Consider the following 13,403-nt stretch of genomic DNA (forward strand, 5'->3'; position numbering starts at 1 on the left):
TCTATTGGGAGCCAATGTAAATAATATAAAATGGGGGTAATGTGAGCACGCTTGCTAGAGCATGTTAGTAGCCTGGCCGCTGCATTTTGTATAGCTTAGAGGCGAGAAAGAGATGATTTGTCCAAGCTGGTAAACAGGGCGCTACAATAATCTAAACACGATGACACAAATGCATGAACAATGTTTTATAATTCAGCTGAGGAACCCATATGTTGGAGTTTAGAAATGTTCCTTAAATGAAAGAAGCAGGAAGGAGGTCCAGAGAAGAATCAAAGCTTACTCCAAGATTTCGAATATTTGACTTGGCAGAAGGAAAGAAAGAGGCAATAACTTGACTGATTTTAGATTGTAGTTCTTAAGGAGCTACAGTCATGGTCTCTGTTTTATTTTTGTTTAAAACATGGTAATTGTTAGAAAGCCAATCAGAGATTTGAGTTAAACACTGGACTAAGGTGGACAGCCTACCCAGCTGGTGAGGCTTAAAGGACATATGCAGCTGAATGTCATCGGCATAGACATAATAAGATTGAATTATGCCAGCTAAAGGAAGAATATAAAAAGAAAATCATAATAGACCCAAAACTGAACCCTGTGGAACCCCACAGGTTAGGGGGGTAATGTTAGAGGTAAACCTGTCAGCCCTAACAGAAAAGGTCCTATCTGATAATTAGGAAGAAAACCAGGCAGATCCAGATAGGCCAGCCAAAACCTTCAACTTGTTAAGTAGAATTTTATGGTCAATGGTATCAAAGGCAGCATGGTGGTTAGCACTGTTGCCTCACAGCGTGGGTTCTCCCCGGGTACTCCGGCTTCCTCCCACAGTCCAAAGACATGCACTTTGTGGGGATAGGTTAATTGAAAAATCTAAATTGCCCATAGGTGTGAATGCAGGAGCGAATGTGAGTGCGAATGATTGTCTATCCCTGTGTGTTAGCACTGCGACAGACATGCGAACTGTCCAGAGTGTACCCCGCCTCTCGCCCTATGACAGCTGGGATAGGCTCCAGCGCCCTGACAAGGATAAGTGGAAGCGAATGGATGGATGGATGGTATCAAAGGCTGCACTGAGGTCAAGCAAAACGATCACAGAACAATCCCCTGCATCAGAAGCCATTAATAAATCATTATAGACCCTTAAGAGAGCCGTCTCAGTGGAGTGATGCTTTTGAAAGCCAGACTGAAAACGGTCAGCAATCTATAATCTGCATACTAAGGACCTGAACAGATTTTCTACATTTCTTTACAGTAATTTGCTTAAACATGGCAATTTTGAAATAGGCTGGTAATTACTAGTAGAGCGAGGATCTAGATTCTGTTTTTTCAATAGAGGAGTTACCTCAGCATGTTTAAAATAGGATGGAACGCAACCTTGCCTCAGTGTGCTGTTGATGACGGATAGCAATGTGGGACCAATGCTGCTGAGAGTCCCAGACAGGACAAAGGGAACTAATGGTGAGGATTTCATTTTACCTATCACTGTAATTAAATCATTAAGTGTGATTGGATGAAAGGAAGTAAATGACCCAGGACACCGAGGGGCATCTTCATAAGGGGAGGCACTTTAGGAGATTTTGGATCTCAAGTCCATCACCTTATTTACAAAGTGATGGAGAAAAGTATTGCAATCTTAATCAGAAAGTAACTGAGCATGCTGAGTTGGAGGAGAAACAATACTGTTGATGGTATCAAATAGAATTCTTGGGTTATTCTTATGACGATTTATAAGATTATTGAAATAAGAGGATCTAGCCTTTTTCACAGACTCGTTTTATAAGTGAAGAAGATCTTTGAATTGCTCACGATAGACAACCAGACCAGTGAACTTCCAGAGACGCTCTGCTTTCTGACAGGAGCGTCGAAGACCACAAGATTGATTATTTAACCAGGGTGTACGGGACCGAACAGAACAATGCCTAGTTTCAAAAGGAGCAACCTGATGGAGAATGGCAAGATAGTGTTCATTAAAAGAGTTAATATGGAGCTCAACATCGTCAAAAGAAGTCTTAAAATCAAAAAAGGAAGAACATTTAGAAATAAAAGTCATCAATAAAGCGCCTGCGCCTAATAAACCCTTGGGGAAGAGACTCTGAGTTGACAGATACATCAAAAGAGACTGTCTTATGATCGCTAAAAACAACGCCATTTACACCACTGGTCAAGGGAAATGCCATAAGTGAAGACCAAGTCCAGAGTATGCCCAGCAGTGTGAGTAGGGCCTGATACATGCTGAACAAAATTAAAAGAGTGCATGATGCTCAGGAATTCCTTAGTTGTACTATTTGATGAGTCCTCTGCATGAATGTTGAAGTCTCAAACAATGATGACCATGACCAGTTTAATAGTGGAAGTTAAAAGTTCTTGCAAGTCTGAAAGAAAAGCTGCAGCAGACCCAGGTGGACGATAAATTAAGATACCGTAGAGGGGCTAATCTCTTCCAATTTTTATCATGATCATCTCGAAAGAATTGTAACAGCTCAAAGAGATCATCTGGCATAAAAATGTCTTTTTAAAAATTACAGCTGTTCCACCTCCTTGTCCAGATATCAGAGGTGCACAGAGAAATGAACAGTCTGCGGGACAAAGCTCTAAAAGACGTGAGACTTCATTCTCATGTTGCCACGTCTCATAAACATGAAGTCAAGCTTCTTTGCACAGAACAAGTCATTTAAAATATAAGACTTGTTGGCAATTGAGCGGGCATCAATTCACTTTTTTGCATCCCACCGGGACAGGGGTAGAGTCCGCACAATGTGGTAAGCCACACAGCAAATCAGGGTTCCTACTGCAATAAGCCATGGCTTTCCATGCTTTCAGGTGACAGCCCGGATGGTAAACACAGGGAGTCGTGGGGATTAATCCAGCTCCAACAAGTTTCTGCCGTATCTTACCAGCGGCAGCCCAAGAGTAAAGCCCCTGAAGACCAAGTTCTCTGCTTCCTCCGATGAGGCCTTGGAAGCAAAAAAGAGCTGACCAGCAAGAATGGAGGTAAACCGGGTGCTGCGCCGCGCTCAAGCGGCGGTGGGAAAACAACCTTGTTTCGTTGACTCTGAAAATTATCCATAGCAGATTTGATCGCCAATAACGCATGGAGATCATAAATGCGAACTGAGATGACGCTGGACAAAAGTGTAGCAAAGACACTAGCACAACATGAAAAGTAAACAAACAGGGGCCATCTTGCTCATGACAAATGTATACACTTACTAACACAAAATAAACAAAATATAAAGGGCATCAAATATCCACTCAATTATGGAGTAGGAACATGTATGTACATACTTCCTACCCGATGTTGAACATGCTATCGATTCACCATATTCAGTATCAGTATTCAGTATCAGTATTCAGTAAAATTACACACACACACACACACACATATATACACACACGTAAATATACATATTTAGTATACACATTCAGTAAGGCGCATACACTCTTATATTGTACATATATTTATTCATATAACTCTCAGATTTAGCCATTCTTATATTTTGCTTGTTCTTATGTTATTGTATTTTTGCACACCTCTGTTGCTTGTGAAGCTCGCACACAAGAATTTCACTCACATGTACTGTACCAGTGTACCTGCACATGTGATGTGACAATAAAAGTGATTTAATTTGATTTGATATTCGTCATTACCCCCACTTCCCCTCAGTGCTTGTAAACACTCGCCCCACACACAAAATAAGAGGAAAAAGAAATGAAAAATCTATGTATAAATATAACGCTAGATAAGAATCTGATATGAATTTGCATAATAATGTATACTATCAGTCATCAATTTCATTAATTTCTTCTTTTTCTAAAAGCAGGTTTTAAAATAAAAAAACCCAATGTTCCACAGTTTTACTCCACAAATGGAAACACAACAGGTTTTAACTGTTATCATTAAGTCTTCAGATTTCACCCCAGGTTATTCTCTGTGGAAAACAACATCCTCTGTACATAACAGAGTAACATAACATAACATATCATAATTATACATGTATATAACTTGGCAGTTTTATATTTTATGAATTCCATGAACTTCATGATTTTAGTCTTTAAAAGTAGAACATTAGTGTGGTCTCTAAATCCAGCTTGATTAATGATCCTGATTGCTTTTTTCTGAGGTTTACACAATAGTTATAAAGACGTTGTGTGTGTGTGTTACCTCAGACTTCCACACAGTACTCTAGGTACAGCAACATGAATGACTACTAAAATGCACGGTGATTTATAATGCTAAAAATGCTTTTGCTCAACTCAGTACAAAGATGCTTTGTGACAGTTTGTGTGCTTTTATGTTGCACCCTGAAATTTTGCATGAAAGACTCGCCTTCAACAATAAGAGACAGTCCTCGTCATTAAAGCCTTTTCTTTTCTATAAGTGAAACATATGAAATAAAAACCTATATCATTGAGTTCTACTGCTAAACATTTTTTTTTTGCTTTTAAAACTTTAAAAAACAACTTTTAAATACATTTCAGATATTTGATTTGGCATGTCTTGAGTTATTATACCAGACACCCTTGCTGATGTAACCCTGCCAGGGGTTTGTGTCTCCTCCCACTCATGAACTGAGAATCTTTTTTGTTTTAGATGCATTTGTAAAGTATTTCATCATGGAGCCACTTAAAGAATCACCTTAAATTAAAAACAATACAAAAAAAACCCAATATCTTGGAAATTGTTGACTATCAGGGAGCCTACAATGTAATGAAAACCACTGAAGAAGTCCGCAAACTACACTGTGTCAAACCAGTGTCGCTGAAAAAATAGACGATATTTTATGGATAGGAAGTGTCGTTGTCAGTGTTGCATTACCCTGAAAAATGTGAACTTGGTGAGGTTAATTTAAACTACATTTTAAATCACAGAAGACAAAGATTTAAAAAAAGAATTTCAAAACTGAAGCGATGTCAGCGATTTCAGTTGTGGCTGATAATTTCCTGCTATTGCGTTTCTGTGGGTTACAGGAGGTGCAGGAAATGAAAACAAAAACAGCAGCAGCTGTACATGCTACTGCTGAGCTGTGTTGCTGTTAGAGTTATAATAACAGAACTGACTTTTTTACAGGAATGGGTCTTGGTTGGAAATCAGTTTATCATGTTCGTAGTGAGAACAAACAATTATTTATTTCAGTCACTCCACTTAGAGAAGGACCATGTGGTTTAAAATCAAGACTAAGTGTGTTGATCAAGCAGCAAACTTTGGGGATAATAAATGATGCCAATGTGGAACTAACACAATCTATAGTTCCTCTAATAGACTATGTGCACCTTAGCATATGCTGCTTCCGGTGGGAAAACTGTATAGCGCTTTGTTTCCAGTGCGATATTCGTGCCTTGTTTACGGTCAGGTTTCCCAAAACAAGTCAACCAAATGGATGAATCAACAGCAATTTACATTTCTCTAGATGTCTTGGGCATTTACCAAATATATCTGTAGATAATGTTCATCGTCTTCATCGTGATATTTTTTCCCCCCAAGAGAAAGGATTATCGAGGGTGTTATGTTCTAAAAATAACCCACAATAGGTGAAATCCACAAAGTAGCCAACTTTATTTTTTACAATTATTTTAGATGTTTTAAGGCTGTAAACCCCTCACTACACACTTTATACACGTTTCCCATACAGACATGAACATTTTCACACTTTTCTCTCTTGTTTCTCTCAAGGTTCAAACCTTTGTAGAAAAATAAGTCCAGTATTATTGAATGAAACCAAAGATCAAACCCTGTTTTCAGGTCCAGAGCATGGGAATAGAGCAGCTGCGAGAGAATTCAACACTAACGAATCAGAAGTCCAACTTTTTGCGCTTCCTCTGCCTTTTGGATGCTACCGCAGGTGCCTTTGGAAAACGTTTCGTCGGCATTGTGTTTGTTGGGGGGAAACTTACAAACATACAGTACTGCACTTCAGAGTCTCACTGCTAGCGATCGATGTAGCGATTCTGTACAGGAGAGACGGCACGGAGGAGATCGACAATGATCTACAACTGATTAGGAAGCAGAACACAATGCTACTCGATACAGTTATAGATCCAGAGGGTAGATTTCTAATTATTAAACTATCAATACTGAACAAAAAACTATGTATTGTTAGTATATATGGTCCAAATGTTGATGAACCCTCATTCTTCCACGGTTTTTTTAGTGCACTCTCTGAACACCTTGATTGCACACTCATTCTTGGCGGTGACCTCAACCTTGGACTAAATGAAGAAATGGATAGGCTCAACACAACAGGAACTCAGCGTAATTGGCAGTCAACAAATATAATCAAACAGTATATGAACGACTTTGGTCTTTGCGATGCATGGCGCTCTCTTCACCCCACCAGTAAGGAATATACTTTTTTCTCGCATGTTCATCACTCTTACTCTCGTCTGGATTATTTTTTGGTCAGCAGCTCACTGCTGTGTGACATTTCAGACACTGAGATTCATCCTATAGCTGTCAGCGATCATGCTCCTGTATCTTTAACACTAATGCACAAGAACAATACTACGCCAAGTAAAAACTGGAGATTTAATATATCACTACTTAAAGATGAAGACTTTATTAAATACTTTAAAAAGGAATGGACTTCATATTTAGACTTTAATGACACTCCCGGAATATCTGCTTCTGTTCTATGGGAAGCAGGGAAAGCTGTGATGAGAGGTAAAATAATTTCTTTCTCATCACACAAAAAGAAAGAAGAAAACAAAAATATTCAGGAATTAGAAAAAAACATCAAATCACTAGAAGAAGCCTACGCGTCCCACCAAGATCAGGAAACATTGAACAAAATATGCAAAACAAAACTAGAATTAAATGAAACTATTAATAAAAAAACACAATTCCTTATACAAAGACTTCGCTTGCAGAATTTTGAACACAGTAACAAATCAGGTCGATTTCTAGCTAACCAGCTAAAATTAAATAAAGAAAAAATAACTATATGTGCTGCTAAAGATTTATCGGGGAACACAATATATGATCCTGGAAGAATAAACAACATTTTTAGGGATTTCTATGAAACTTTATACTCACCACAAATAAACCCATCTAAAAATGAAATTGATCTGTTTCTTGACAACGTAACTCTTCCAAAATTACTAGACAGTCAAGCAATGGAACTGGATTCGCCACTGACGCCAAGTGAACTCCAGGAAGCCCTGATAAGTATGCCCAATAATAAGGCTCCAGGTCCAGACGGCTTCCCTGCAGAATTCTACAAAGAATTCTGGACAATTTTGGCACCAGTATTCCACAGCATGTTGCAGGAAATCGAGGAAAAGGGCAGACTACCACCAAATATGAATTCTGCCAACATTAGTCTCCTGCTAAAACCAGGCAAAGACCCTTTATTTCCCTCAAGCTATCGTCCAATTTCTCTTTTAAATGTAGACCTTAAAATAATCTGCAAAGCTCTCTCAAAGAGATTAGAGAAAATGACCCCCCTCTTAATTCATCCTGACCAAACTGGTTTCATAAAAGGTCGGCACTCCTCAACAAACACTCGTAGATTACTTAATTTAATAGACTACTCATACGATAAAAACATCGAAACCATAATATTATCTCTAGATGCAGAAAAAGCATTTGACAGAGTTAATTGGAAATTTTTATTCGCAACTTTACACAAATTTGGTTTTGGAAACTCTTTCATAAACTGGATAAGAATATTATACAATTCCCCAACGGCTCGTATCAGAACAAATGACCAGACATCCTCCAGCTTCTGTCTCCTGAGGGGCACCAGACAGGGATGCCCACTCTCCCCTTCACTTTTTGCAATTTTTATCGAACCTCTAGCAGCAGCATTTAGACAGGCTACAACAATTAAGGGCATAAAATGTAAGAACATAGAACATAAAATCAGTCTCTATGCGGATGATGTGTTGCTTTTTCTGCAAAACACACAAACCAACCTCTCTGAGGTAATTACTTTAATACACTGGTTTTCAAGAGTTTCAGATTATTCAATTAACTGGCCAAAATCTACAGTTCTCCCCATTAACTGCTCCTTCCATAATTCTTCCTCTGCCCCACTGCAATCCAGAAATATTAAATATTTAGGTATTAATGTCTCTCCTAAGCTTTCAGACTTAACTAAACTAAACCACATCCCACTTCTAAAGAAAGTAGAAGGCGATCTGACTAGATGGAAATCTTTACCCATATCACTCATGGGAAGGGTCGCCACTATAAAAATGATGATCTTGCCAAAAATAAATTACTTATTTTTGATGATCCCTAACAAACCATCACAAGATTGGTTCAGATCTCTGGATTCATATATTTCCAAATTCCTTTGGAAAGATAAACCCCCGTGTATTAGCTTAAAAACGCTACAAAGAACCAAGGATAGAGGAGGATTAGATCTGCCTAATTTTCACCAATACTTCTTAGCCAACAGGCTTCAGTTCATCTCAGAATGGTTAAAACATACCTTCTTAGTTGAGCCCTGGCTAGATGTTGAACAGGCACTATGCAAGGATCTAGAGATTTCAGACCTACCATTTATTAGCTCAAACATCAAAAGACATGAATGCTTTAAAAGTATCAACATCAGCTTTTCTCTGACAGCATGGTGGGAGTTTCTAAAAATAACGAAGTCTTCATTAATCCCATGCAAACGTACACCTATCTGGAATAACCCTGACATATTACAAAACAATAATATGATTAATTTCCCAGAATGGAGTTGTAAAGGAATTAAATACTTAGAACATATATTAGAGGGAACAGAATTTATTCCATTTGACAGACTAGTTGAACAATATGGGATCAACAAGACAAGGTTTTTAGAATATCAACAAATTAAATCCATAGTAAAAAAGAAATTTAACCTCAGTCAAGTTGAATTACAAACACCACTAAGTGCGGCACATTTTCTTACTCTTAAATCCCCCAAATTATTATCTAAAATATACAGAACACTTTCTAAATTAGATGAATCAATATCCCTTCCTACTGCAAAGTGGGAAGCAGATTTATCAGTCAACCTAGACCAAAACTTCTGGTCTCAGATTTGCTTAAAAACTTTTAAATTAATTAAAAATCCCAGTCTGCAATTAATACAATACAAAATACTTCATAGAGTGCACTATACAGGTCATCGGATGTTCAAGATGGGCTTTACATCTTCCAACAACTGCTCACACTGTCAAGGCAATACACCAGACAATTACATTCATGCTCTTTGGTTCTGTCCACCAGTGCAAAAGTTTTGGTGCGAGATATGTGAAGACTTATCAAAGTGTCTGAAATGTAACATTCCAACTTCCCCCTTAGTGTGTCTACTGGGCAGCTTAGATAATGTCACTTCAGAAAAGAATATAGCCCATATGATTTTCACTGCCCTATGCATAGCCAAGAAAACAGTCCTCATGAACTGGAAAAATAAAAATAATCTTAATTCTAACCAATATAGAAATTATCTATTAGATTACATTAGTCTTGACACAGCCTCTGCCACCACATTAGATCAATTGCTCTGGGCCCCTTTTATCAGCTCCATCACCTAGTGGGGGTGGGGGGTCATAATTTGGTCCCGCCTTCACTGTTGTGATTGGTGAGGGGGTAGGGACAGGCTTAGGGCGTCGGGGGGTTCCCGGGAGGCATCTTCCTTGGGGGGCTCAACCCGGGGTAGCGGTCACGTCCGGTTGGGGGCTCTGTTGGCTCTCAGGTGACTGTTTCCTCGCGGCTGCATGCAGCGGGGCTAGGGGAGGGTCTGTGCTGACGGACGTGGGTTACTGACCTGGCAACCTGGCTGCCCCTGGGTGGGTCCGGGATGGGCGTGAGGTTCTGGGGGCGCTCCGTCTCTGGGCTGGGGCCCGGGCCGGGCCTCGGGGGCTTGGGTCCTGGTTGGTGTGCTGCCGGGGTTGTGGGCGGGTGGGTGCATGGGGGCCCGGCCCTGGAGCAGGGTGCCGCCGGTGCGTCGAGCCGCCTGGGGGGCTCTTCAACTGGTGGGGGGGATGGTCACATCTTGCAGGAGCTTTCTTCTCTCAGGAACTCTCTGCAAGAGGGGGAGATACAGGAGAGGTGGAGGAAGATCTCAGCCTGGGCGTTTACCGTCTTATGTAGTCTGGAAGATGTGTGGATGGTGGGGTGGGTGCAGTTTTCTCTGTGGTGGGGTTGGGTGGACTGTCCAGGGCTCTGTGGAGCCGGAGGGCGCTACTGTACTGGGCCCCGGTCTGATGGGCCTGGGCCCCCCTTCCCTGGCGGGTCGCGGAGGGTGGGAGTGCCTACTGGGGTCAGCGGGGGAGCTGGCCCCAGGGAGGGGTTACCTGCCCCTCCCTTCCTTCCCTCCCCATCTCCAGCTGCCTCCCTCTTCCCGCTCCTCCACAACCACCCACACATGCAGGGCCTTGGAGTGGGGGTATGTCACCAGGGTCCAGAGGAGGCTACCCCCCCCCCCCCCCCCCCTCGTCCCCTTCTGGCTGCCTCTGCCTCAATTTTATCCCACAACTTAGACATTCACATTATTCACACTCTCATTACACATACATATAGGATCTTGGGGGTGGGCACAATCACGGAGTCCAAATTACCATCAGGGTGTATACCTCACCCCTGACGTCGTTGCCCACCTCTCAATTTTAAATACACTTAGTCATTGAGGGCTAGCAGGAGGGACTATGCGCTTACCTGCTGCTCCTTGGCAGGTAGCTCCATGCCCTCCTGGGTTTTAATTACACCTTAGAACACATATGCATCAACACTACAATGAGCGGGTGGAGGGAGGTTTGGAGTCTTCTCCCACTCCCATTCTCTGCGGCCTGCTGGAGCGGGAGGGCTAGTAGGAGGAGTTGGCCGTCCGACTGCGGTCTGGGGTGTGGGGCCTCCCTGCTGCTGCGGAGTCGGGGTGGTCTGCCTCTCCCCACCGCAGGGAAAAGGGTAACACCACCTGGGTCTGGGTGCAATTCCCCCCTCCAGGGGCGGGGGCACCTAGACCCGGTTTGTAGAGTACGCTTGGGGAGTGTGATCGTGTGTACAGCGTCTCTTTATGTCTGTCTCTACGTTGGTTGAGTGTGGAGTGAGTGCATATGAGAGCATGAGGGTGGGAATGGATGTTTGTGTCTGTGGGTGCCTGTATGTCTGTGTCTATATGTCAGGTTGGGTATCAGACGCCACCTCTCTGGGGACACCTCAGGCCCTCCAAGGTTTGGAGGCCTATCTCCACCCACCACCACTTCCCCTGCCGGTGGCGGACTCCCTCAGGTGTCGGTGTGTTGGTGGTTCTTTGTGTCTGGGGGTGGGCGTCCGGGTACACACCGGCTCACTCCTTGGCGGCCGCTTGTCGGGGCCTGGGGCTCGCTCGGGCCCCTTTGGAGGTGGGGTGCCCCCGGCCTCTCGGCCTGGGGCTCGGTCACTCAGGCACAGCTGGGGGCCGGCGGAGCTCACGGGCGCGTCACTGCAACTCCCCCTGACTTCTGCTCCGCGGCTGCTGGGCGAGCCCTCATCTGGGACTCTCCTCAGCTCTTACTGGAACAGTGGCGCGGCTGCCCCTCTGTTGGTCTTCCTTGGTCTCTTGTGTTCTGGGGGCCTCTGGATGTCTGGAGTTTTGATCTCCTCCATACCCGCTTCACACCCTGGAGGACGGGGCTGTGGCCCCCCCACACTCCCTAACAGATCATTACATGGAGAAACCTTTGGAATGCAAGCATGCTGATCCACACAGGTATGCACACATGGGTATTCACAGACGCGGACTAAAGCTTTCTTGGCTGCTGCCTCAAAGCACACTGTGCGCTGTCTATCTTGCGTGCTGCACAATATCGTTTATTATTTAGTAAATATTGATATCTATGACTAGCTAGTTTATTGTGATGGTGCTTTGTTTTCTCTATTATTATGTTGCTCTTTGTTGTTTGCTGTCTCCTCTGTTTGTTTTTTTTGTTTTTTTTTTTTTTCTCCATACAGGTGACCCAGGAGTTCTTTTTTTTTTTCTCTCTCTCTCTTCCCCCCCCCCTCTCACCGTCTCTTCTCCCCTTTGGTTTTCTTTCTTTCTCTCCCCCTCTTTCTCTCATTCATTCCCCCTGTCCTATTTATAAAAAAAAAAAAAAAAAAAAAAAAAAAAAATGACAAAGGATGAACTGAAGCTCTGCCATCACGTAATGTTGCATACTGCTGTTTCTGATGTCATTTAAAAAAAAAAAAAAAAAAAAAAAAAAGGAAGCAGAACACAATGCACTGTAAAAAAAAAATAAAAATGCAAAAGTGCACTAATAAAAATCAGCGAAATAGGCCGCAAAAGGTGAACCATGTTATAGTGAAGGACCGCTGTAATTTTGAAGGTAAGTCACAACATACCCTTTGTAAATACTAATGTATAGAAACCCTTACAAGCAATCATTCATTAATTTTTTGTGTGGCTTTTTTTCACGGTTTGTTAACATGCTGTGTAGGTGTGTACTTGACTAGCTGATATCGACATAACGGGGGAACATCTGGTTTGACTATTGTTCACCTTTAGCTTGAATACTGAACATTTGCCTGTTTAAATCATAATAACTGTCACTATACAGAGATGTGCTTCTGAATGTGGACGATGTGTCTTCTGATTCTGTAATGCAGTTCTGCTTTTGTTGAGTGGTGTAAACAAACAATCGATTGTACACTCTTCAAACGTCAAAATTGATCATTAGATTTTTTATGACACAGCAATGGTGATTGTTCCCACCTTCTGCTCTTTGTAATTTAATGCGATCTTTGTGTTTTTGTATTTTGGACATGATTTTGGAGTCCATCTTCACAGTAGCAACTGACTGCAAAATAAAGTTACGGGAAATGTACAACTGTACATCCGGTCTTAAAACAGGGATGGCTGCTACTAAAAATCCCTTTCTTCACATCAGCTGTATGCGGGTAACTCTTTTTAAAATAATGATTGCATTTCTCACAGTTAGCAGCTGCTGTGACTGCAGCACCTTTTGTGTGGTGCAGCTCATCCACGTTTGCACTATTTCATTAGCACATTTATAGTATTATAGTCTTTCTCAGCATTGATGAACAGATATTTGTGTGTTGCAGTCATATAGTTCAAAAATACAGCTTGCTAGAATTAACTAATAATTTTGCACTACATCATATTATGTAAGTATGATCACCTCTGGTTCCAAAAAACAACCTGACGGTGTCCAAAATCCAAACATTCAGACTTTTAAAAAGTTTAGAAAGAAACAGATGGCAGGTCAGTGGACACATCCATCTTTCATGTTTGGGCAAACTTTAGCTTTTTACGTTAGAAACTACGTTTAAATACGTTTTAAGAATTCCTGTCTTTTGTGGTTTACTGTACATCTCAAAGTGACTCATTTTGTTGATAGTCCTTACAGAATTATAATAATAATTTGAAATAATATAAAAATCGTGACTCACCTACAGTCAGGAACAATCTGCCAAAGAAAACGTTGCTTGTTTG

This window comes from Maylandia zebra, linkage group LG5 (genome assembly GCF_041146795.1).
Source record: "Maylandia zebra isolate NMK-2024a linkage group LG5, Mzebra_GT3a, whole genome shotgun sequence".
NCBI lineage: Eukaryota > Metazoa > Chordata > Actinopteri > Cichliformes > Cichlidae > Maylandia > Maylandia zebra.